Below are 22,752 nucleotides of genomic sequence, written 5' to 3'. Positions count from 1 at the left end.
GTTTTATGAAGCCAATAAATGTAAGACCTTTCCCTACTTGACAAGCTGTTATTGATCATACGCAACATGCCAGGCTCTGGGCTAGGTGCTGGGATTTGATGGAAAGCCAAAGATAGTTCATGTAGGGAGATATACTCTTTACCTCTCCCCACACTCTTACCACCCATAGACTGGGAACTTATGCCAGTTTATAAGCATTGGATAGAAACCACTGCTTCGTCTCCAACTCCTCTCATTGATTCTGCACTCAGAAGAAGCAGTGACCATCTGATCATTGAAATTGGTGGAAAGGTTCAAGCAGGTATGTGACTGCCCACCTTGGTTTGGTTTTTTGGAGTTGCCTGCTGCAGTTCATACACACCATTCCTTCCTTCCCCCATTTAGTAAGATCTCAAATCTGAAACCTCCAGGCATCCAATGGTGCTGCCTGCACCTGGAAGGTTAAATTCAATACAGGAGGGAAGGACCAGGGAGTTCATTTTGTCCATGAGCCTAGTCAATCTCTCCAATCCACCTTTACCAACAGTAAAACTGGAACGATGATCCTATCTGACTCCTGTGCTTATTTCCAAATTGGTTCAAAACGCAAAGTGAGAGGGCATGACTTGTTATAATCATCTCTCCCCACCCCTCCCATTCCAAAAGTCTCCCTTCTTCTTGAGTAGCCACAGGCGGTTGTGATCCGATGTTAGGAGTCAGCCCACACTGCTATGGGGACACAGAAGGCTCCCCAGCCCAGTCCTGAAGGTCAGAGCAGCCTTCCCAGAGGGAAGGATGTCCAAGAGACTGAATGAAGGAGGAATAGGACAAGCTGGCAACAAAGAGGCCAGGGATGGGCTCCCAGAAGAAGAAGCGTGTGCTGCATCTGGCCATAGGATAAGAAAGGTTTTGAGGAGGGCAGGCCTGGAGGCAAGGGGGCCAGTAAGGCTGACATAGTCACCTAGGCGGGAGCCAATGGTGGAGTGAACTAGGGTGGCAGCCACAGGGAGGGGAAAGTTGTGGAAGGATAGGGGCATATTTAGGAGGTAAGTGGATGTGATTCAGTGACTGCTTGGATAGTGGGGTAAGGGAGTGAATGAAGGTGGGACAACTGGCTGGTTTCCAATCTGGTACACACTGAGGTGGCAGGACACATTTCTCCTAGAGGATTTGGCTCTAGCCCAGGGAGCTGATGGCTGGGCACCTCTGGAGGGCTGCCCCTTGGGAACCTGGGCAGGGTCCCAGTGATGCTGTGTCCCTCAGACATCCCTGTCCTTGGCTTGAGTCTGCCCTTTCAGGTCCCGTTGGAGGTGAGGAGTGGAAGAATGGGAGAGCTAAATGGGGAGGGGGAAGGTGGGAAAGCAAACCCCTAACGCTGAAGGTGTGTTTTTATCACTTCGTTAATGCTGCCCTAATTAATACATGGGAGGCTGTGCCTGCCACTTCACTATTTTCATTCTGCTGATTTGCCTCTTGGGACAAAAGGAAATTGGAATTAAGAGGAGACAATGGAATTGCCAGCAGGATTATTAGCTTCAATGAAGCTAATGAAGGGAGTGGGAGGGGGGAGGAGAGGAGAGCCTCAGGGGACTGTGACTCAGGCTGGGAGCTGCCAGCAGGAAGGAGAGGGGAACCATGGCAGGAAGGGCTCTCTCCCTGTCTTTTGAGCTCTGGAGTTCCTGGGGGCACACCAAGGTCAGGGCCTCCCCGGAAGGCAGGATCCAGTGGGAAGTGGCCAGAAGTTAGGGTGGAGGTGGAAAAAGTGTGGCAGGCTTCCCCAGGCAAAGGGAGCATGGCAGAGTGGCAGACGGGATACAGAGATGGGTGTGAAAGAGGTACCTCATCCCTGAGTCCCACGAGAGGAGGTCTAGGTGTGGGACAGTCCCAGGTGTCCTCCAGGTAGAGTCAAGGTCCAGTTGTCAGCCCCTTTAGGGGCTGGTAAAGGGGTTGCATTTCTCGAAAAAGGACCCAGCTGAAACTTTGACTCCTCTTCAGCAGCAAGCCCCACCACTCAAGGTACCTATCCAGAAACCCAGACCTAAGGATTCAGCTCAGGGTCCAGAAAGCTCAAAAGATACAAAGCAGATGGAAAAAGTAAAAATACTTAGATAACAAGCTAAGGGAAGAGAAGCAACATTTGGTTCAGGGCACATCCACACTCACACACACATACATGCACACATGTTCTCTCACATGCTCACTACAAGCCCACTCAGTCCAGACGTTCATCCCAGCTTCCATGTCCACTTACATCCAACTTGTATGCACACATGCACACATGCACACATGCACATTCACCCAGACCTACCTTGGAGGCCCTGCCGTTAATTTGCTAATGACTGTCTCCTTTGCAAACCCACTCACATGCCAGCTCCCTTTCTCAGTGACCTGGGGCCAACAGGGTTTGCTGCCCCAGCCGTCCGGTGTGCATCCCTTTCTGCTTTCTGGATCACTGGCCTACATGGAGGGGGTTAGGGGCATATGATCACTCCAACAGGGTTGCCAGGAAGATGGGGCTCTGCTTCGTATATCTAAACCCCAGTTGTCCTCCCCACTGAATAAGGAGATAAGGCACTTAGAAAATACGATGCAATTTCATTTCCAGGGTGGATTTTTTCTTATATGAAGCTCATGAGTCACTAGATTAGCACCTTTCCAATTACTGGGAGGCAAAAAGCCTATTATCATATAAACCCTCCTGCAGAATGACGGCTCTATTCTTGACAGCAGCAGCCAGTCCCACAAAGAAGTGCAGGGCTCAGCAAGCCGAGAGCCCAAAGTTTCTTGTAACTTCGTGTCCTTGCTTTAAAAGTGAGCTTTAAAGAACTTGCATCACAGCCTCAGCAGCCACCTCACACCCTCAGTGGGAGGTGCCAGGACAGCTCAAATAGGGAGACTGAGGAAGACTAAGGGGGAACCCCCCAGGAGGCTGCACACAGGGATCAGGGATGTCTCATACTCCCCTGTAGGGATCCATAGCATGGAACATTCTGTCAAAGTTAAGGGGGACCTGCAGGCCACACAGCGGGTCAGGTTCTAAAATATGCCGGAAAGAGTCACTGGAGGCCCCTTCTCTGGAGGCCTTTGGCAGGCAGGCAGCTCTGTCCAAATTGGATCCGAAGAACACCTGGAGATGCCAGACCTCAGTCAGGTTCAAGGGACGCCGTACATCTTAATGAGCAACACCATGGGCAACGGGCTAAGCAGGAACCCGGGTCTGAGATTGCCATTTTTTTTGCTCTGAGACATTGAACCACTGGGGGCCCCTCTCTGAGCCTTCATGTTCTCATTGGTAAACTGAGGAGGATGCTGATAAACTCCCTTCCATCTGTACCATTCTCTTTTCTCTGGATCCGTGGAGACAGCCAGCTCCATCCCACAGCTTTAGAAAGGGATGGGCCTCTCAGTCCAGTTCCATAAAGGAATCATAAATGGTGGCAGCGCTTACCACGTTAATTGTTTTTTGGTGGTTTTATATGTATATTTTTTTGCAAGCTACACCTGTAACTCAGTGGATGTCACCTGCATAATTAGAATTAATTGCATTATTTAATTAGTTAGAACAGTTCATATTCTCCCCCAACTCTTCCTTTGAAGTCATTTGAGATTAAATATGACTACCGAGGAATAAAAGAGCACCATGAATATTGCAGTAAAAAATGTAATTACCCTACAATCGCTCCGTGGATGTATTTACATTTGTTGGGAAGTCTTCCTGTCATGGAATGCCTAGCTCAGCTTCTCAGCTCTTTCTTTGCCCATTAATTAGGCAAATAACCAAGTGCTACTTGTCAGGCTTTGGATTCTAATTTCCCGGAGACCTGCAATATACAGGGAGACAGGCCAGCCCTGAAAGGGAGCATTCCCCGGTCCTTCCTGGCTGACTTGGACTGTCTGCTCTTCCCATCAGATCTGATGCCCACCAGTAATAATAATATTATCAAATAGCCATGTAATGAGGATTTATAACTTACCAGGAACTATGCCAAGTACTTTAGATGCATTATTTAATTTATTTCTTACATCAACCCTGAGAGGAATATATTATTATCCAAATTTTACTGGGGAGGAATCTGAGCACAAAAAAAGATTATGTAATTTGCCCAATAATACATAGATAGTAAAGGGCAGAGCTGGTTTTCAAACTCAGGTTTGTCTCGCTCCGAAGTTCATTTACATAATCAGTGACCATCTTGCCTTTCCAACTGTTCCACTTAAATTGGCCTATAAGGGATAGTGCCTTGGGTCAGACGCAGTCCTTCCCCAATAGCTTCATGTCTCTGATGATCTCCAAAGGCTGTTCTCTGAAGGAGGTGCTCTCCCTGGTTATTGTTGTTAACTGTTGTCCTGTCAGCCCCCAACTCATGGCAACCCCACGCACAATGGAGCAAAATGCTGCCCAGCCCTGAGACATCCCCATGATCAGTTGCAATGTTCTTTACATGTGTTTTCATTTAATCCTTAAAAGGACCCTCTGGTGTATATTTTTGTTGTTACCTGCTGTTGAATCGCCCCAGCTTATGGCCACCCAATGCACAATGGAAGGAAACGTGGTCCAGTCCATGATCAGGTGCGGATTGGACAACGTTCCAGTGTTATCCATGGGGCCCTCGTTGGATGATTTTTGAAAGTAGATCGCCAGGCCTTTCTTCCCAGTCCATCTTAGTCTGGAAGCTCCGCTGGAATCTGCTCAGCATCATAGGGACACTCAAGCCTCCCCTGACAGATGGGTGGTGGCTGTACATGAGGTGCACTGGCCAGGAATCAAACCCACGTCTCCCAAATTGAAGACCAAAATCCTACCTCTGAGCCACCACTGCCCTTCTCTCCTTGGTAGGTAGGTACTCTCTAAGAGAAATACATGGAGCCTGCTTCTGGCACCAGCCACCTCCCTCATCAACAACCTTCATCACTCTGCCCTCCTTTCCCTGCCCAAGGACCATGGAATCTTAGAGTGTTAAGAGTTGGGAAGAGCCTTAAACAATATTTAGCCTAACATCCCCATTTTACACAGAAGGAAACAGAGGCCTAGAGAAGTTTAAGCTACTTGCTTGAGATCACACACCTAGTTAAGATCAAAGCAGGATCTCGTATTTAGATCTGATTATTTTTGTTGAATAAACTGGGCCCCTCCCCTATTACTGCATTCAGAGCACTTCGACCTCAACAGCATTACCCTCCCATCAGGTCCATAAGGCCCATTCCAAATCTAAGATGCTGTGGCTTTGACTATATTTTCAGCCTGCACAATCCTCAAAGTGACAAGTTCCACTTGTTTGGAGCTTCTACGTAAAATAGCATTTCTTCTTGCTGTCTCTCCATCAAGTTTTCAAAGAGCTCCTCCCAGGTCTGTGATCAAATCACTCCACTGTCAGGAAATGGAATGCATGGGTAATCACCGCCATGAGCAAATGCCTCCTTTGCCACGAGACCAGAAGAACAGAATGGTGCCCAGTTACCATTACTGAACATTTCAATCGAAGAGTATATGGAAGAATCTTGATCATAAGGGGAGAGGGGAATGCAATACGGAATTTCAAATTCTCCTAGAATCCAGACTTTCTGGATCCATTGAGGCTGGATGAATCCTTAAAACTATTGCACTGAGATAATCTTTAAACCTTAAGCCTTAGTCCAAAAATATCCCCCCAAATCTTATTTAAACTAAACAGTAGGTTAACTTAATTGGTAAAGAATGTCTGCCTTGAGCATCGTGCTTTTTTAAAATCAAATTGACGACAGCAACTCAAAAGGTTAGATAAGAAGCATAGGGGGCAGTGAGTTTGTGTTAATGGGGGAGGAACAATTTGGAAAAGGAGGGTGAGAATGATCGCACAACTTGAAGAATGTGATCAATGCCACTGAATTACACGTGCAGAAATTGTTGAATTGGTGCATGTTTCGTTGTGTATGTCTTGGTTATTTAGTGCTATTATAACAGAAATACCACAATGGGTGACTTTAACAAACAGAAATTTATTTTCTCACCATTTAGGAGGTTAGAAGTCTGCATTCAGGGTGCCAGCTCTAGTGGAAGGCTTCTCTCTGTTGGCTCTACAGGAAAGTCCCTGTCTCATTTAAACTTCTGCTACTGGGCTTTTTTACTGGGCAGTCTTCACGTGGCTTGGCATTTCTCTTCCCCATCTGTGCTCTGCTCACTTGTTTAATCTCTTTTATATCTCATACAAGATCGACTCAGGATACATCCTACATTAATCCTACCTCATTAATGTAACGCAGAAAACGTATGCCCAAATGGGATTAAAACCACAGGCACAAAGGTTAGAATTTACAACACATATTTGGGGGGGGGCGCATAATTCAATCCATAACAATATATTTTCAACAACAACAAAAATCTCTCCACCATGTCAAGCTTTCTGGACAGACTCTGTTCTGAAATGGGAACCACCTCTTCTCTGAAACATCTCAGAGGTCTACCTCTTTCCATCTACGATGCCTTTTTAGGGTGTAGTTGCCCAAATTCCACTTAGTCTCCCTGACTGGAAGAGAGTTTGCCATTGGTCTCACTCATTCTCCTGGCCCCAGAGCTACCAGCCCCGGAATTAGCCCCTCTCTGGCTAAGGTCACATAACACATTATAAAACCACAGAGATCTGCAGAGTCAATTCTTGTGGGAAACTCAGAACTCTTAAAGCTCCAACCTCCTCTAGAGTCCCCTCCATACTCACCTGCCTCTGTGAGCATCCAGGCCCCCTTTGTCTAAGATAGAGTCTGGCTCTTTCTGCACAGACCCTTTGCAGCTCCTGAGTCCTCATCTCTAGTGTGGAGAATGTGATTGTCAAGGTCCCTATGTGGCTGTGTGGCCTTGGAAAGTGACTCTCCAAGTCTCAGTTTCCTCATCTGTATAATAGAGATAATAATATATGTAAACATAAGGTCTAGCACATAGTAAAAACCCGTACCCGTTTCAGTCAAGTCAATTCTGACTCATAATGACCCTGTAGGACAGAGTAGAACTGCCTCATAGAGTGTCCGAGGAGCGCCTGGTAGATACGAACAGCAGACCTTTTGGTTAGGAGCCATAGCCCTTAACCACTATGCCACCAGGGTTTCCGGCACATAGTAAACTTCAACAAAAGTTAGTTGGTATTATTATTTTATTATTATATGAGGGCATGTTTTCAATAAGAGAGAGAAAAGGGTAATAGGTGAGAACTGGAACCTGTGTGCTACACTGAGTCAGAATCCCCCTAGGCAAGGCCTCAGGAAAGCCTGGGCAGGGGTCCCCTATGGGCCAGGAGGCTTACACTCACTGATCAGTCCTAGCTGTCACTCTGAGGGCAGAGCCAGTGTCTGGAGGTCTGCTCTCACTAAGGGCACATGCCCAGGATGTCCAGTGCAGAAAGCAGATCCCCATTCACCCAACCGGGACTTTGCTGTCTTCTGAGGAGAGGGATCTACTGAGGGCCTCATGTGGGTGACAGACCAGCTAGGACTTACATACACAGGCAGATACAGCTGCTGCTGTGACTTCTCCCTCCCCTCTTAATTTATGTTGCCTTGCCCTTTATTCAAGGAGCTCTGGAGGTACAGTGGTTAATGCTCATACCAAAAGGTTGGCAGTTTGAACCCACCAGCTGCTCTGCAGGAGAAAGATGTGACAGTCTGTTCCCTAAAGATTTACAGCCTTGGAAACCCTATAGGGGCAGTTCTACTCTGTCTCCTAGGGTTACTATAAGTCAGAATTAACTCAGCTGCAGTGGTTGGGTTTGTTTTTTTTTTTTTTTTTTGGTAGTAGCGGGTGAGTGGTGGCCTTTATCCATTATCCAGGAAGGGCAGAGGGAGGTCTATGCAAAAAGAACACAGAATATCAGGATCCCCGTTTAAGAGGTGGAAGAAGGCAGGTTTGGCTCCTGGAAGCTGAAGTGGTATTTGAAGCAGATATGTTGTGTGGCTCAAGGCACCAGTCATTGGACTAGGCTGATCAAAGGAGCATGGACTTCAGCCTCTTATCTTGGCTCAGATCCACTTGGGTCAGAAGCAAGGGCCTCATTACTGCCAGCTCCCTGCCCTTTCCCGTTGTCCATGCACAGCAAAAGCCAATAGTCAAGAGGAGGATGCCCCAACATGGGAGACAAATGACCTGAACTCTTCATCTTGTCTCTTTTGCAGAATATTGACCAAGTCTCTCACCCCACTGATTTCAATGGCTTCATTGGCTAAATAAGTTACTGTGATGGTTAAAGTTGTGTGTCAACTTGGCTGGGCCATGATTCTCAGTGGTTTGGCAGTTATGATGTAGTTTGGCAGTCATGTGATGTTGTGATCACTTCCACGATGAGATTTAATATAATGTGATCACCTCCAAGATGGGATCTACTGTGAGTAGCCAATGAGTTGAAAGGGAGTTTCCTCGGGCATGTGGCCTGCATCAGATATAAGTGGACATTCTGGCAAGGTCATGGGCTTTTGCTTGCTCTGAATCCTGCTGGCTCCTGTTCATCTGACCTCCAGTTCTTGGGGCTTGAGCTAGCAACTTACCTGTAGTCTTGCCTGCCGATCTTGGGACTCATCAATCTTTGACGCCTGTGAGCGAGAGCCTTGCTCTCTGACCTGGCGATCTTGAGTTTGCCAGCCCCCATGGGGCTATATGAATCTGGAGAAGCCTCTATTCTGACCCACAGACTTGGGACATTCCAGTCTCTACAACTGCATGAGCCGTTTCCATGATATAAATCTCCCTCTATAAATATATTTATACATTTTACTGGCTTTTCTTCTCTAGAGAACCCAGCCTGAGACAGGTACCCATTCCTGTTTTCTTCGTTTGGTGTAAGGATTGTTATTGTGAGCTGCCATCAAGTCAGCCCCCAATTCATGGTGACCCCATTCCCAATAGAACAAAATGCTGCTGGGCCCTGTGCCATCCCCATGAATAGTTACAGATAGGACTATTGTGATCCACAGGGTTTTCATTGGCTGATTTTCAGAAGTAGGTAGCCAGATCTTTCTTCCTAGTCCATCTTAGTCTGAAAGCTCCACTGAAACCTGTTCAACATCATAACAACATGCACACCACCACTGGTAGATGGGCAGTGAGTACATGTGAGGTACTTTAGAGGAGAATTGAACTGCGCCTTCCTCATAGAAGGCAAGAATTCTACCACTGAACCATCGTTACCCCCTGGTCTGAGGGTAAGCATGATCTTATCTCTGCAAGTGCATTTGGAAGGCTCCCAAGGCCTCTGTATTGTTGGGGATTGTTGAAGCGGTTGTGTTATTTTTTTCTGCAGGAGAACGTGGCTGGAAACCAAGAAGGATGCTAGCAAAACCAAGCAACAAACTGAGAAAGAACTTGGGAACTTGAGGGCTATAGGAACTCAGCAGGCCTTAAATGAGGTTTGACTTTGTTGTTAGGGCCTAGAAACTGATTCTAGGTAGTTTCCTCATTGACAAGGTACTAAAGGCTGTGAAGATCGATGAATCCCAAGATCAGCAGGCAAGACCAAAAGTAAGCTGCTAGTTCAAATCTCAAGAACCAGAGTGCAGACGAATAGGAGCCAGCTGCAGGATTCAGAATGAACAAAAGTCCCTGAGCCTTGCCAGAACATCTGCTTATATTCAGATGCAGGCTTATATTCAGATGCAGGCCATACACCCAAGGAAACTCCCTTTCCACAGATTGGCTACACACGGCAGATCCCATTAGGGAGATGATCACACTTCCTGAGTTATTTTATGGACATAATTGCTAAACCCCTTCACAGATCAAAGCTCTGGTTTAAGAGGGATCCCTCTCTTGCCATATTCACCATACTGTAGTGGGTCTTGCAGGTGGCAAGTCAGGAGAGACTTCCAGATGACTGGGTCTTGTCTCCCAGATGCCATGGACAGGCAGAATGAGGAATAGAAAGGAGATACAGATGAGGAAGCAGTCACAAGCCCTGCCCTTGGGGAACTCACAACATGGTGGGAATACAAGACCCCCACACATGAATCAGTACTTCATTCCTGTTTATGGCTGAATAATATTCCATTGTGTGGATATGCCACACTTTGTGTATCCCTTCATCAGCTGATGGACACTTGGGTTGTTTTAAATTTTGGACTATTATAAATAATACTGCTAGGAACATTCATATACAAGTATTGGTGTGCACAGGAGTGCATATGACAGAACATAGAGCCTCATATTACAGCCCTGCAAGAGACATACATGCTGACAAGCAGCTGGGGTGACTGGAGAGTTTGGTAGGCTCAGTCTAGGAAGATGACCTGGAGGAGGCAACTTTTGAGCTGCTTTTAAAAGCCTTATTTTGATACACAGAGAAGAAAAGACTGGGTGAGGTGGACTGATGGGGAGACACAAGAGGTAAGGAGAAGGTCTTCCAACTGAGAAAGATCAGATTTCCTTTGTAGAAGCTTGGATATAAATTGGAGTCCCTGGATGGCATAAATGGGTAAGTGTTCAGCTGCTAACTGAAAGGTTGGTGATTTGAGTCCACCCAGAAATGCCTCAGAAGAAAGGCCTGGTGATCTACTTCCAAAAAATCAGCCATTGAAAACCCTGTGGAGCACAGTTTTACTCTGACACACATAGGGTTGCCATGAGTCAGAACCAACTCTACAGCTACTAGTCTGGTATTTTGAGGGGAGAGGAGGCACGTGTATATTGAACTATCAGAGAGATCAAGGAAGAAGCAGGGAACCAATCTTTGAGGAGCAGTCTTTTTGCTCCAGGCATGATTCCCACAAGAACCTCACAAGCTCACTCACCCTATTAAAAGGTGAGGCTTTCTGTGCAAAGAGCTCGGGATCTAAAGTCAAACAGTCCTAGCTTCTCACTTAGGGCCCACATGATTTTAACTTTTCTGAGCTTCAGTTTCCTCACAGAAAATAGGGAATATAATATTGACCAACCCAGGAGTTGTTCCCTTGTACACTGAATGTCTGTCTGCATGTAAGATGCCATGGCATGTGGTGCTAAATACATATTTGAAAAATAAACGCATGGCCACAAAAAAAGACATCCCAGCCCCCTGTTCAGGACAGCCTCCTGCACTCTGTGCTTCTCCAGCTCTGCCCAGCCCTTTCTGGGGGTGAAAAGAGCCCCTCCTAGGGGAAGTTGGCAGGCCCTAAAGACACACAGCCTGCCAAAGGGAAATAGACTGATTCCGTTTAGCAGCCAAGCTGTTTAACAAAACCACAGGAAAAGTCTTGGTCCCAGATCGTCCAGAGGCTTGGGCAGAGGAAAGTGGCCCCATTTTCAGAGTTTGGGCCCTTGAGTGGTACAAATGGTTAAGCACTTGGCTGCTAACAAAAAGGTTGGAGGTTTGAGTTCACGCTGAGGTAAAAAAAAAGGCCTGGCGACCCACTTCCGAAAAACCAGCCATTGAAAACCCTATGGAGTGTAGTTCTACTCTGACACACGTGGGATCGCCACGCGTCAAAGTCAACTCAATGGCAACTGTTTTGTTTCCCAGGGTGGAAAGGCAACCCGTAGCATTGCTGCCATGACACAGGGACTTCAGCCGCTGCAGCTGCAACATCACTTGGCAGGAGCTGTCTGGGGGGCTCCTGCCCACACCAGGCACTCCAGACACTGCCTTGGGACCCGAACGTGCAGCGAGTGGAAGGGCCTGAGGGCACAGCACTTCCAGTCTCTGGCTGTAATCACAGCTAATTGGATCTCTGCTGCTGCCAAAATTGATTCTCGACTGAATTCAGAACTTTTGTTTAATTAATTATCATTCACCTGAAAACTGCCGCTTTCCTCAGACTAAGTGGTTAACTGTTTCCTCCCTTCTGAGACTCTTGGCTTCCCCTGAGCTCTGAACCTTATACTAAAGGATGAAGCTGCTCCCAGGGAGACTCCTAGCTCAAGCCTCAAAGAGGCTAAGGCAAGGCGGAGCCAAGATCGCGGAATAGGCAGACACTTCCTTCGAGCCCTCTTTACAACAAAGACCCAAAAAAACAAGTGAAACAAGTGTATTTATGACAAGCTAGCCAGGGCTCCTAAAAAAAAAAAAGATTTTTTTTTTTTAGGAGCCCTGGTGGCATAGTGGTTAAGTGCTACAGCTGCTAACCAAAAGGCTGGCAGTTGAAATCTGCCAGGCACTCCTTGGAAACTCTATGCGGCAGTTCTACTCTGTCCTGTCGGGTTGCTATGAGTGGGAATTGACTCGACGGCAGTGGATATGGTATGGGTAGGAGCCCCAGACATCAAAGGCAAGCTTAGAAAACTAACTGAGAGGCAGGTGGAGGAAGAGACGGTTCAAAAGCAGAGAGGGGTTACTGGACCTGAATTGCGGGGAGCCCTCCGGTGCCATTTTGGAGAGGCGGTAGGCTAGTACTAGCATTAAGCCGCAGTTTCCTGAGGGAGAAGCAGCCAGCTACACAGCCTACTCACACCTCCGGAACCAGAGAGTAACGGTGCTCTCAGCAAAAGCTAAGTACTTGCATATATTTTATCGCGGCTGTCCCCCTACCCCCAGCTCCCAAGTCGGCTTCAGCAGCTGACTTCCCTGGGCCTGAGATAGGCTCTGTTGGAGCACCTAGAGCCACCCTCCCGGCCTTGGAAAAGGAATAAATTTGCAATTGGAGGAAAAGATAATTCACCAGCTCCATTAACCGGGAGAGCTCAGGACAGAAGGAGCTCCTGTCCAGGCATAAATGGTCCGTGAACTTTGAGTACCTTGCCCTCTGCATGGACCTGTGTGGGCCAATTTCAGGAGAATAGGCCCTTGTTGGCAGACTCCAGCCATTTCAGCTGTGCAGTACAGAGGTGGGTGTTTGATGTTTGACATTGCTTTGCCTATTAAACAGGGTCTTCACCTACCCACACCAGGGGCCTAAGGACTGGTGGCTCCACTCAGGTCACCCAGCCAGCTGTGACAGGGGTCCAAGGATAACTGGTACCTCCCAGTCCTTACAACCAAAAGCAGTGGGTGCCCATGGTCCGTCTGCAGAACATACCCACTTGTACTCTCTGACGAACAGGGACAAGCTTTCCTCAGAGACATGTGGGGGACAATTCTCAGCCCCCTGCCTTGTTCAGAGTGTGACCCCCTGCTGCAACCAGATACCGGTACCTACACCAATCACCCCTGCCCCTCTAAGACAGTAGGACACAGCCTGTACCACACACTTGATGCTCAGCTACCTGGGCACCTGAGTTGAATTCCTACAAGATAAGTGAATGGACTCCTAGACTGATATGCCTGATAACAGCTCTAGCCATCTGGGGACAGGACGTCAGAGCTCCAAAGGTGAAAATAATCAAGCTAGCTCACTCAAGCAACCCATGTGGGCATATTAAAACAAAACAAACAAGCTACGACACAGTAAGCAAACATAAAATAAACTAATACAATAACTTAGAGTTGGCTCAGAGACAACAGTCAGTATCAAGTCACATAAAGAAACAGACCATGATCGCCTCAACAGGCTCTCAAAACAAAGAATCCAGGGATCTTCTAAATGAAAGTGCCTTCCTGGAATTACCAGAGGCAGAGTACAAAAGATTAAAATACAGAACCCTTCAAGACATGAGGAAGGAAATGAGGCAATATGCAGAACAAGCCAAGGAACACACAGATAAAGCAATTGAAGAAATTAAAAAGATTATTCAGGAACAATGAAAAATTTAATAAGCTGGAAAAATCCATACACAGACAGCAATCAGAAATTCAGAAGATTAATAATAAAATTACAGGAGTAGACAACCCAAGAGAAAGTCAGAGAAGCAGAATTGAGCAAGTGGAAGGCAGAATTTCTGAACTTGAAGATAAAGCACTTGGCACCAATATGTATATAAATCAGATAAAAGAATTTTAAAAAATGAAGAAACCTTAAGAATTATGTGGGACTCTATCAAGAGAAATAACCTACAAGTGATTGGAGTACCAGAACAGGGAGGGATAACAGAAAATACGGAGAGAATTGTTGAAGATTTGTTGGCAGAAAAGTTCCCTGATATCGTGAAAGATGAGAAGATATCTATCCAAGATGCTCATCGAACTCCACATGAGGTAGATGTTAAAAGAAAGTCTCCAAGACATATTGTAATCAAACCTGCCAAAACCAAAGATAAAGAGAGAATTTTAAGAGTAGCTAGGGATAAATGAAAAGACACCTACAAAAGAGAGCCAATAAGAATAAACTCAGACTACTCGGCAGAAACCATGCAAGCAAGAAGGCAATTTAAAAAACTGAAGGAAAAAAATTGCCAACCAAGAATCATATATCCAGCAAAACTGTCTCTCAAAAATGAAGGTGAAATTAGGACACTTCCAGATAAACAGAAGTTTAATGAATTCATAAAAACCAAACCAAAACCACAAGAAATATTAAAGGTAGTTCTTTGGTTAGACATTCAATAATATTAGGTATCAACCCAAGACTGGAACACTGGGCAGAGCAATCAGATGTCAACCCAGACAGGGAAATCACAAAAATAAATCAAGATTAAAAAAACACTCAAAACAGGGTAACAGCAATGTTATCATGTAAAAGAAGGCAACATTAAAACCGTAAAGAGGGACTAACAAATGTAGTCATAGATCTTCCATGTGGAGAGGAAGACAAGGTGATACAAAGAAATAAAAGTTAGGTTTAAATTTAGAAAAATAGAGGTAAATAATAAGGTAACCACAAAGGAGACAAACTATCCTACACATCAAAATAAAATACAAGAAAAAAATAGAGACTCAGCAGAAACAAAATCAACAACAACAAATATGAGGAAAGGACAATATATAAAGATAATCTACTCAACACATAAAGTTAAGTGGGAAAAAGAAACTATCAACAACACACAAAAAAAGACATCAAAATGATAGCACTAAATTCATACCTATCCATAATTATGCTGAATGTAAGTGGACTAAATGCACCAATAAAGAGAGACAGAGTGGCAGAATGGATTAAAAAACACGATCCGTCTATATGCCGCCTACAAGAGACACATCTTAGACTTAGAGACACAAACAAACTAAAATTCAAAGGATGGAAAAAAGTATATCAAGCAAACAACAATCAAAAAAGAGCAGGAGTGGCAATATTAATTTCTGACAAAATAGACTTTAAAGTTAAATCCACCACAAAGGATAAGGAAGGACACTACATAATGATTAAAGGGACAATATACCAGGAGGATATAACCATATTAAATATTTATGCACCCAATGACAGGGCTGTAAGATACATAAAACAAACTCTATGAGCATTGAAAAGTGAGATAGACAGCTCCACAATAATAGTAGGAGATTTCAACACACCACTTTCGGTGAAGGACAGGACATCCAAAAAGAAGCTCAATCGAAATGTCACAATCAACCAACTTGACCTCACAGACATATACAGAACACTCCACTCAACAGCAACCAAGGATACTTTCTTTTCTAGTGCACCTGGAACATTCTCTAGAATAGACCACATATTGGGCCATAAAGCAAGCCTTAGCAGAATCCAAAACATTGAAATACTACAAAGCATCTTCTCTGACCATAAGGCCATAAAGGTGGAAATCAATAAAAGAAAAAGCAGGGAAAAGAAATCAAACACTTGGAAACTGAATAGTACCCTGCTCAAAAAAGACTGAGTTATAGAAGACATAAGGATGGAATAAAGAAATTCAGAGAATCCAATGAGAATGAAAACACTTCCTATCAGAACCTTTGGGACACAGCAAAAGCGGTGCTCAGAGGTCAATTTATATCAGTAAATGCACAGATACAAAAAGAACAAAGGGCCCAAATCTAAGAATTATCCCTACAATTTGAACAAATAGAAAGAGAACAACAAAAGAAACCCTCAGGCACCAGAAGAAAACAAATAATAAAAATTAGAGCAGAACTAAATAAAATAGAAAAACAAGTAAAAGAATTAATAAGACCAAAAGCTGCTTCTTTGAAAAAATCAACAAAATTCACAAGCCATTGGCCAAACTGACAAAAGAAAAACAGGAAAGGAAGCAAATAACCTGAATAAGACATGAGGTGGGTGATATTACAACAGACCCAACTGGAATTAAAAGAATCATATCAGATTACTATGAAAAACTGTACTCTAACAAATTTGAAAACCTAGAAGAAATGGATGAATTCCTAGAAACACACTACCTACCTAAACTAACACAAACAGAGGTAGAACAACTAAATAGACCCAAAACAAAAGAAGAGGTTGAAAAGGTAATCAAAAAACTCCCAACAACAACAAAAAAAAGAGGATAAGGCAAAATGTCAAAAGAAAGAAAAAGACAACACATAGAATGGGAGAAAATATTTGCAAATTATTTATCTGATAAAAGTCCAGTACCCAGAAGATAAAAAGAACTTTCACAACTCAACAATAAAAAGACGAATGATCTAATTTATAAATGGGCAAAGAATATGACTAGCCATTTCTCCAAACAAGATACACAAATGGCCATTAAGTACACGAAAAGACACTCGACATCATTAGTCATTAGGGAAATGAGAATCAAAACCACCGTGAGATAACACTTCATACACACTAGGATAGCTATAATCAAAAAGTTATACAATAACATGTTAGTGAGGATGCAGAGAAATTAGAATCTTCATATATTGCTGGTACAGGCACTTTGGAAAACAGTCTGGCAGTTCCTCAAAAGGCTAAAAAATATGGTTATCATAAGACCAAGCAATTTCACTCCTAGGTATATATGCAAGAAAATTGAAAATATATGTCCACACCATAACTTGTACATGAATGTGCATACTAGCATTGTGTATAATAGCCCCAAACTGGAAACAACCCAAATGTTCATCAGCTGATGAACCGATAAACAAAATATGGCATATCTGTATGATGGAGTATTACTTAGCCATAAAAAGGAAGGAAGCGTGATACATGCTACAACGTGGATGAACCCTGAAAACATGCTAAGTGAAAAACTTTAGACACAAAAGGCCACATATTATCTGATTTCAATTATATGAAATGTACAGAATAAGCAAATCCATAGAGACAGAAAGTACCAGGGGCTGGCGGTTGGGTGAGTTGGAGAATGACTGCTCATAAGTACAAGTTTTCTTTATAGAATAATGAAAATGTTCTGGAATTACTGGTGATGGTTACATGACTCTGTAAGTATACTAAAAACCAGTTAACTGTAAAATTTAAAAGGATGAATTTTATATGTTATGTGAATTATATCTCAATTCTTTCAAATGTCGAGAGTCCCTAAGTTTTCCACACCCACCAATCCTGAATGAAACATGAGCCCCAAACTGATTTTAGTGCCTTAATTGAGCTGTGAAATGACCCAAAATTGTTTGTTTTTTAAAAAAATGTTTATAATCGTCGTATACTTTTCCCTTTCTCCTGTTCTTGGCTAGAGAAGGTGGGGTCCAGCCCAATGGAGGGGACACTATGTATCAAGCACTTAACCTCTCTCTAAATCTTTTAGCCAAGTAAACTCCTCACAGAGGAGGAGAAAAAAACAATAAGAGGGCTGGACCACATCACAGCTCCACAACTTCCTCTCCGCCTTCTCAGACAGCCACCCTGCTTGAATACCATGAACCTCAGACTGAGCTCCTCTCTCCACTGCATCTTCTTCCACGTACAGCATCTCTGCTGTCAGCTGACCTGGCTCCCAAAGTCCTCGTTTCCTATACCTGGGTACCACCTCATGTGGAGCCACGTCTGGGGCTGAGTCAAGCTAACATGGTGCAGTTTCACCATCCTGACAGCTCAATATTTCTTTGTCCCCCAAAACGCTACCACCTATGCCTCCTCAAAATTTTTTTCTTTCTGCTACACCCACCTCTGGAAAAGAGTTTGTGGTCTTCTGACATAACAAAACTTTATACTGTTGCTCATGATTGGGCAAATGTAAGGATTTATCTGCAGTGCCAAACTCAATGTAACCCAAATATAAATGCACTCAAGTGGTCCGGTCTCAAATCTATGTAGTGGTCCAAGAGGCAGCCTCCAGCAAGCAAAATATTAAGAAATAAACTAAATCCTTCTCTTGTATTTCTAGGAGAAACACAAATATGTTCCAATTCATCATATGTAGTAAAAATATCCTTTCCCCACTCCCTTAGTTCATATCATACAACTAGTCCCAAATGTTTCTTTTTTTCTTTTGACTCTCAAATCCTTTTTCTCTTTGAACTTCAAGTGTGCAGAGCCGGATTAATCATAATGTTTGGCTTATGAGGAACTTTCGTCTTCGATCCATGCAGGGTCCATTTTTACTTATTAATTTATTTAGATACGTGCTCGGCTACTAGCCAAAAGATTGGTGGTTCAAACCCACCCTGAGATGCCCCAGAAGAAAGCCCTGGTGACCGGCTTCTGTAAGGTCACAGCCTTGAAAACCCTACAGAGCACAATTCCACCCTGCACATATGGGGTCACTATGAGTCAGAATCAACTCACCATCGACTAACAATATAGAAACCAGTTATTTTTAATAATGTAAGGAGCACCCCGAAACTAAAACTAAAACTCACCACTAATACCAGAATTAAAATTAACACTTTGACAATAACTTATCTGTAACTACACGGTAAACACCATTCCATTCCCTTGCCTTCTCTTACTTGCAACCATCATTTTGAATCCTGTGTTCATCGTGCCATGCTTTTTTTTAAATACCGTTTTATTGCCTCAGTAAGTGTTCTTTTAAAAGTGTTTTTTTTTATTTATATTTGTTTTAATTTTATAAAAAGACTATCATTATGTAAATAATCTTTTGGGATTTCATTTATATTATTGCGGTGGTGAGTTTTATGATTTAATCCATAGGCATTAATGTGCTGGCAAGTTGTTAGCAACCAGCTTTCCAGAAAACAAAATGCCTGAATTTCTAAGTTTATTATAAATTTTCCTGATAAAAAGAATGTGTTGCACACAATTTACAAATACCCAGAAAGCCAGTGCTGTAGCACTTAACCACTACACCACCAGAGTTTCCAATTAACAAATAGCAACAAAAATATCAAATCATCTTTATTATAAATTATGTATAGCCAGTTAATTCTCACAGAGTGCTTTTGTTGATTTTTGCCCAACTCTTATATCCATATCCAACCTCTGGTTACATTTGATAACGTTCCAACATAAATGTTTGATGTTTCTGTTATGTTAACCAATAAGATGGAAGGAAAGCAACAAAGACGTATGCCAGGGCTTCGCTTGTTTATCAGTGGCATAAAAAAGCCATTGCTGAGTCAGATACTGGAAGAATATTTCCTTGATTTTTGTGCTATTCATGATGTAACAGCTATAGACATGATACATTTTTTAAGTTAATTACCATTATTAACGTTTCCTCTGTCACTTTCTCTAAGTCTAAACAACCACTCTCGCTACCCCCGCAAAAAAAGCCTTGACTTGTAGTGTTTGCCCATTTCTGTGGTGTAAATAGCCCCACTGTGACCAAGTTCAAACTACTAACATTGCATCACCAAAAGCAGAGTAAAGATGTTCAGTAGAAAAACCATTATGTAATACTTCCGCCATTCAGGTGGGTGTCCTGGGTGGTGCAAACGGTTAAACACTTGAACACTGGCTGAAAGGCTGGCAGTTTGAACCCACCAGAAGCACCTCAGAGGACAGGCCTGGTGATCTTCTTCCGAAAAGTCGCAGACTTGAAAACCCTATGGAGCAGGTCTACTCTGTACACACGCACTGGCCATGAGTCAGAATCAACTCAATAGAAACTGAGAACAACAAAAACACCACCACTCTGTTACAATATATAGAAATATCCTCAAGACGGAAATAGATGTAAATAACCTCAAAAACATAGATAACAGTAAATACAGTAAAATAATTAGGAAGTTATAAGTTTTGAGTATTTACTACTTTTGTTTTTAATATAACTTATTTAATTGTAACCTCATATAATTTAATTTTTAGTAATGGCTGTGTTGAATATAATAGCTCCTGATACAAGTTGGCTCCAGCATGCCACTGTAGTTTGTATAATAGAGAGATGAAATAGTGAGAATTAGAGGCTGAACAAACGTGGCCCAGAGAACCTGGATCAAGATCTGGGTAACATAACCGATAGACCCTGGGCTGTCTCCCTTTAGGGAGAAGGCTAATGCTTTGGGTTTGAATGTGGGACAGTTGCATTATGGTAGCCAGATATTTTTTGGCAGTGAGAGGGTTAGTGAAAATGTGTGAAGAAGGATATATATAAATCTTGGGTAGCCGCAACGGTGGAACCATTTATAGGTATTTGTCTGCTTTGGCTGCTCTTTATAAAAATACTCATCCTATTTGGGGTGTAAATCTATACGGGTGGCAGGTACCACCTCCATGTTAAAAATTGAAAGAAGCCATCTATGCTCTCTCTCTCTGCCCCCGATACCAAGGTTTGGCCAATCAGCAGTCACTCAGGTGTTTGAATCTGTAGAGTTGAGGCAAAGGCTCACGGACAGCTACCAATAGTTGGTGGTATCAACAATGATGACAGATGGTGTAGTGGTGGCCCCAAGTCCCAGTGGTGACAGAGCCAGGGGCAGCATTCAATCAGACTGCCCTGGGATATGAGCTTCACTGGGTCTTCAGCTGCCCAGCCTCATTGGCTCCTGCCAGGTTGTTGAACTTGAGCACCAAGCTTTCCAACAACTCATGAACCACCAGCTATTTTCCCAATAAACTTATTTTTTACTCAAGTTAACCAGAATCTGTTTCTGTTTTTTTTGCAATCCTAAACCCTGACTAATACAGAAAAACCTAGTGCAGGGGTTGCTGGATTAAAGGGAATGTACACTTTTTATTTTTATAGACCCTGTGATGTTAAGTACCAAAAAGCCAAGTTATACCTACCAATAGTGTAGGTGGGTATTCCCTCCATAAAACTGAGCATTATCAACCATGTTACTCTTTGCCAAATTAAAAAGCAAAAGTGACAGGTCGTTTTCATTTGCATTTCCTGGATTATTAGTGAGGTTAAACATCTTTTAAGATCTCTGGGTGGTGCAAACAGTTTGCACTGGTCTACTAACCAAGAGGTTAACAGGTCAAACCAACCCAGCAGTGCTACAGAAGCAAGGCCTGGCGATCTGCTTCTGTAAAGATTACAGCCAAGAACACCTTTTTTCTTCTTTTTAATTTAACCGTATCTGTTGCAACCTTTTGACACAGCAGGTGACCCAGGCACTACACTTCCATTCACAAACTCAGCAGAGTTACCTCTCAAACTGCCTGTACAATAGCCTAGGTAGGCATATAATTTTGCTACTCTAATCAATACTTTTTTCTTTGGAGAACAAGCCCTGTGGATACGTAAGCCTGATCGAGTTGGTTCAGTTTAACATACTAACTTCTAAAGGCCTAGTACCTGCAGTGTTGGTGACTACAGGGGGTGAAAGGCTTAGGAAGAAGATACTGGAAGATGAAACTCAAGTTATTTTAATGAGGATTTTTCTTATAAACATCAAGGTATATCTCAACACTTCAGTGACAAAAAAAAATTTGGCTTTGTAAGGAATCCACTTAATAGCTAAACACTTTAGACCGCTGAGTTAACCTTAGATCACGCACACTTCACAACAAACATTACCACCATCTGTTAAATAAGCCAGTGTGAAACTGGAGAAAAATTACTAGCTCTGCTTTAGGGCCTTAAAATACCACAGTATCACACTTAGAAGTAGAAAGAAATCTTATCTTCCCCTTAGTTACTGTCATGCCATACAGACGTTTAAAATGTTAACAAAAATAAAGAAAAAATCCTTGAAAATATATTATCAGAGGGAATGAGGATAAAGTATTGAACACATGTACAAGTGATCCCTCAGGCAGAGCTCTGTAGACTTCCTCTGTGCACGATGTGTCATCATCTCCTTCGAGCAGAATTTTTTCAGTGACAGTAGCACTGGTATCATCAACAGTAGGGTCATCTTCATCGATACCCAGGCCAAGTTTGATCATCCTGTAGATCCTGTTAGCATGTGTCTAGGAGTCTTCTAGACTAAAGCCAGAAGACAGGAGTGCAGTTTCTTAGAGTAAGATGACCAGATCCTTCACAGGCATCATTCTTATCATCCTTGGCCTTTTGCCATAAGGTCTCAACAATGGAATGGCCCGGGTTTATCTCCAGGTGTTTCTTTGCTGCCATGTAGCCCATTGTTGAGTTGTCTCTTAGGGCTGGAGCATTCATGATTCTATACATGTTTGCCATCTAGCCATATGTGCTTGTGACAGTGCAGTATGGGGCCGTGACCAATTGGTTTCATACCACCACAATTTCAACCTTTTTCTCCAAGATGTATTTCATGATTTTGCAGAGGTTTTAAACTTTTTCTCTTCTTGTTTCTTTTTCCTTTTTTAATTTTTTTGAATTTTAGATGAAGGTTTACAGAACAAACTAGTTTCTCATCAAACAGTACACACATTGTTGTCTGACATTGGTTAACAACCCCTTGTTTTTCTTTTCTTCATCTTCTAGAAGTTCCAAGCCCTCTTTGGTGACTGACACCAAAGTCTTCCCTCAAATTCCTTCAGCTGTCAGACACAGTACTCATCGATGGGTTCGATAACATAGATTACTTCTAAGCCATGCTTCCGGAGATGTTCCACAAAGACTCAGTTAGCAACTTGGTCCTTGGTCTACTACCAGTGATGCAGTAGATGTGTTTCTGGTTTTCCTTCATTCTGGTGCAGTAGTGGAAACCCTGGTGGCGCAGTGGTTAAGTGCTACAGCTGCTAACCAAGAGGCTGGCAGTTCAAATCTGCCAGGCGCTCCTTGGAAACACTATGGGGCAGTTCTGCTCTGTCCTATAGGGTCGCTATGAGTTGGAATCGACTCGACAGCAG

General features: G+C 43.3%; 1 pseudogene; it reads right to left on the bottom strand.

Moving 5' to 3' along the window:
* Window positions 1-2,932: 2,932 nt before the first annotated feature.
* On the bottom strand, window positions 2,933-22,418 carry LOC135227728 (heat shock protein HSP 90-alpha-like; annotated as a pseudogene).
* Window positions 22,419-22,752: the final 334 nt, after the last annotated feature.

Source organism: Loxodonta africana, chromosome 15 (assembly GCF_030014295.1).
Source record: "Loxodonta africana isolate mLoxAfr1 chromosome 15, mLoxAfr1.hap2, whole genome shotgun sequence".
Classification (NCBI taxonomy): domain Eukaryota; kingdom Metazoa; phylum Chordata; class Mammalia; order Proboscidea; family Elephantidae; genus Loxodonta; species Loxodonta africana.
The sequence above is the reverse complement of the archived record's forward strand: the minus strand, read 5'-3'. Positions and strand labels throughout refer to the sequence as shown.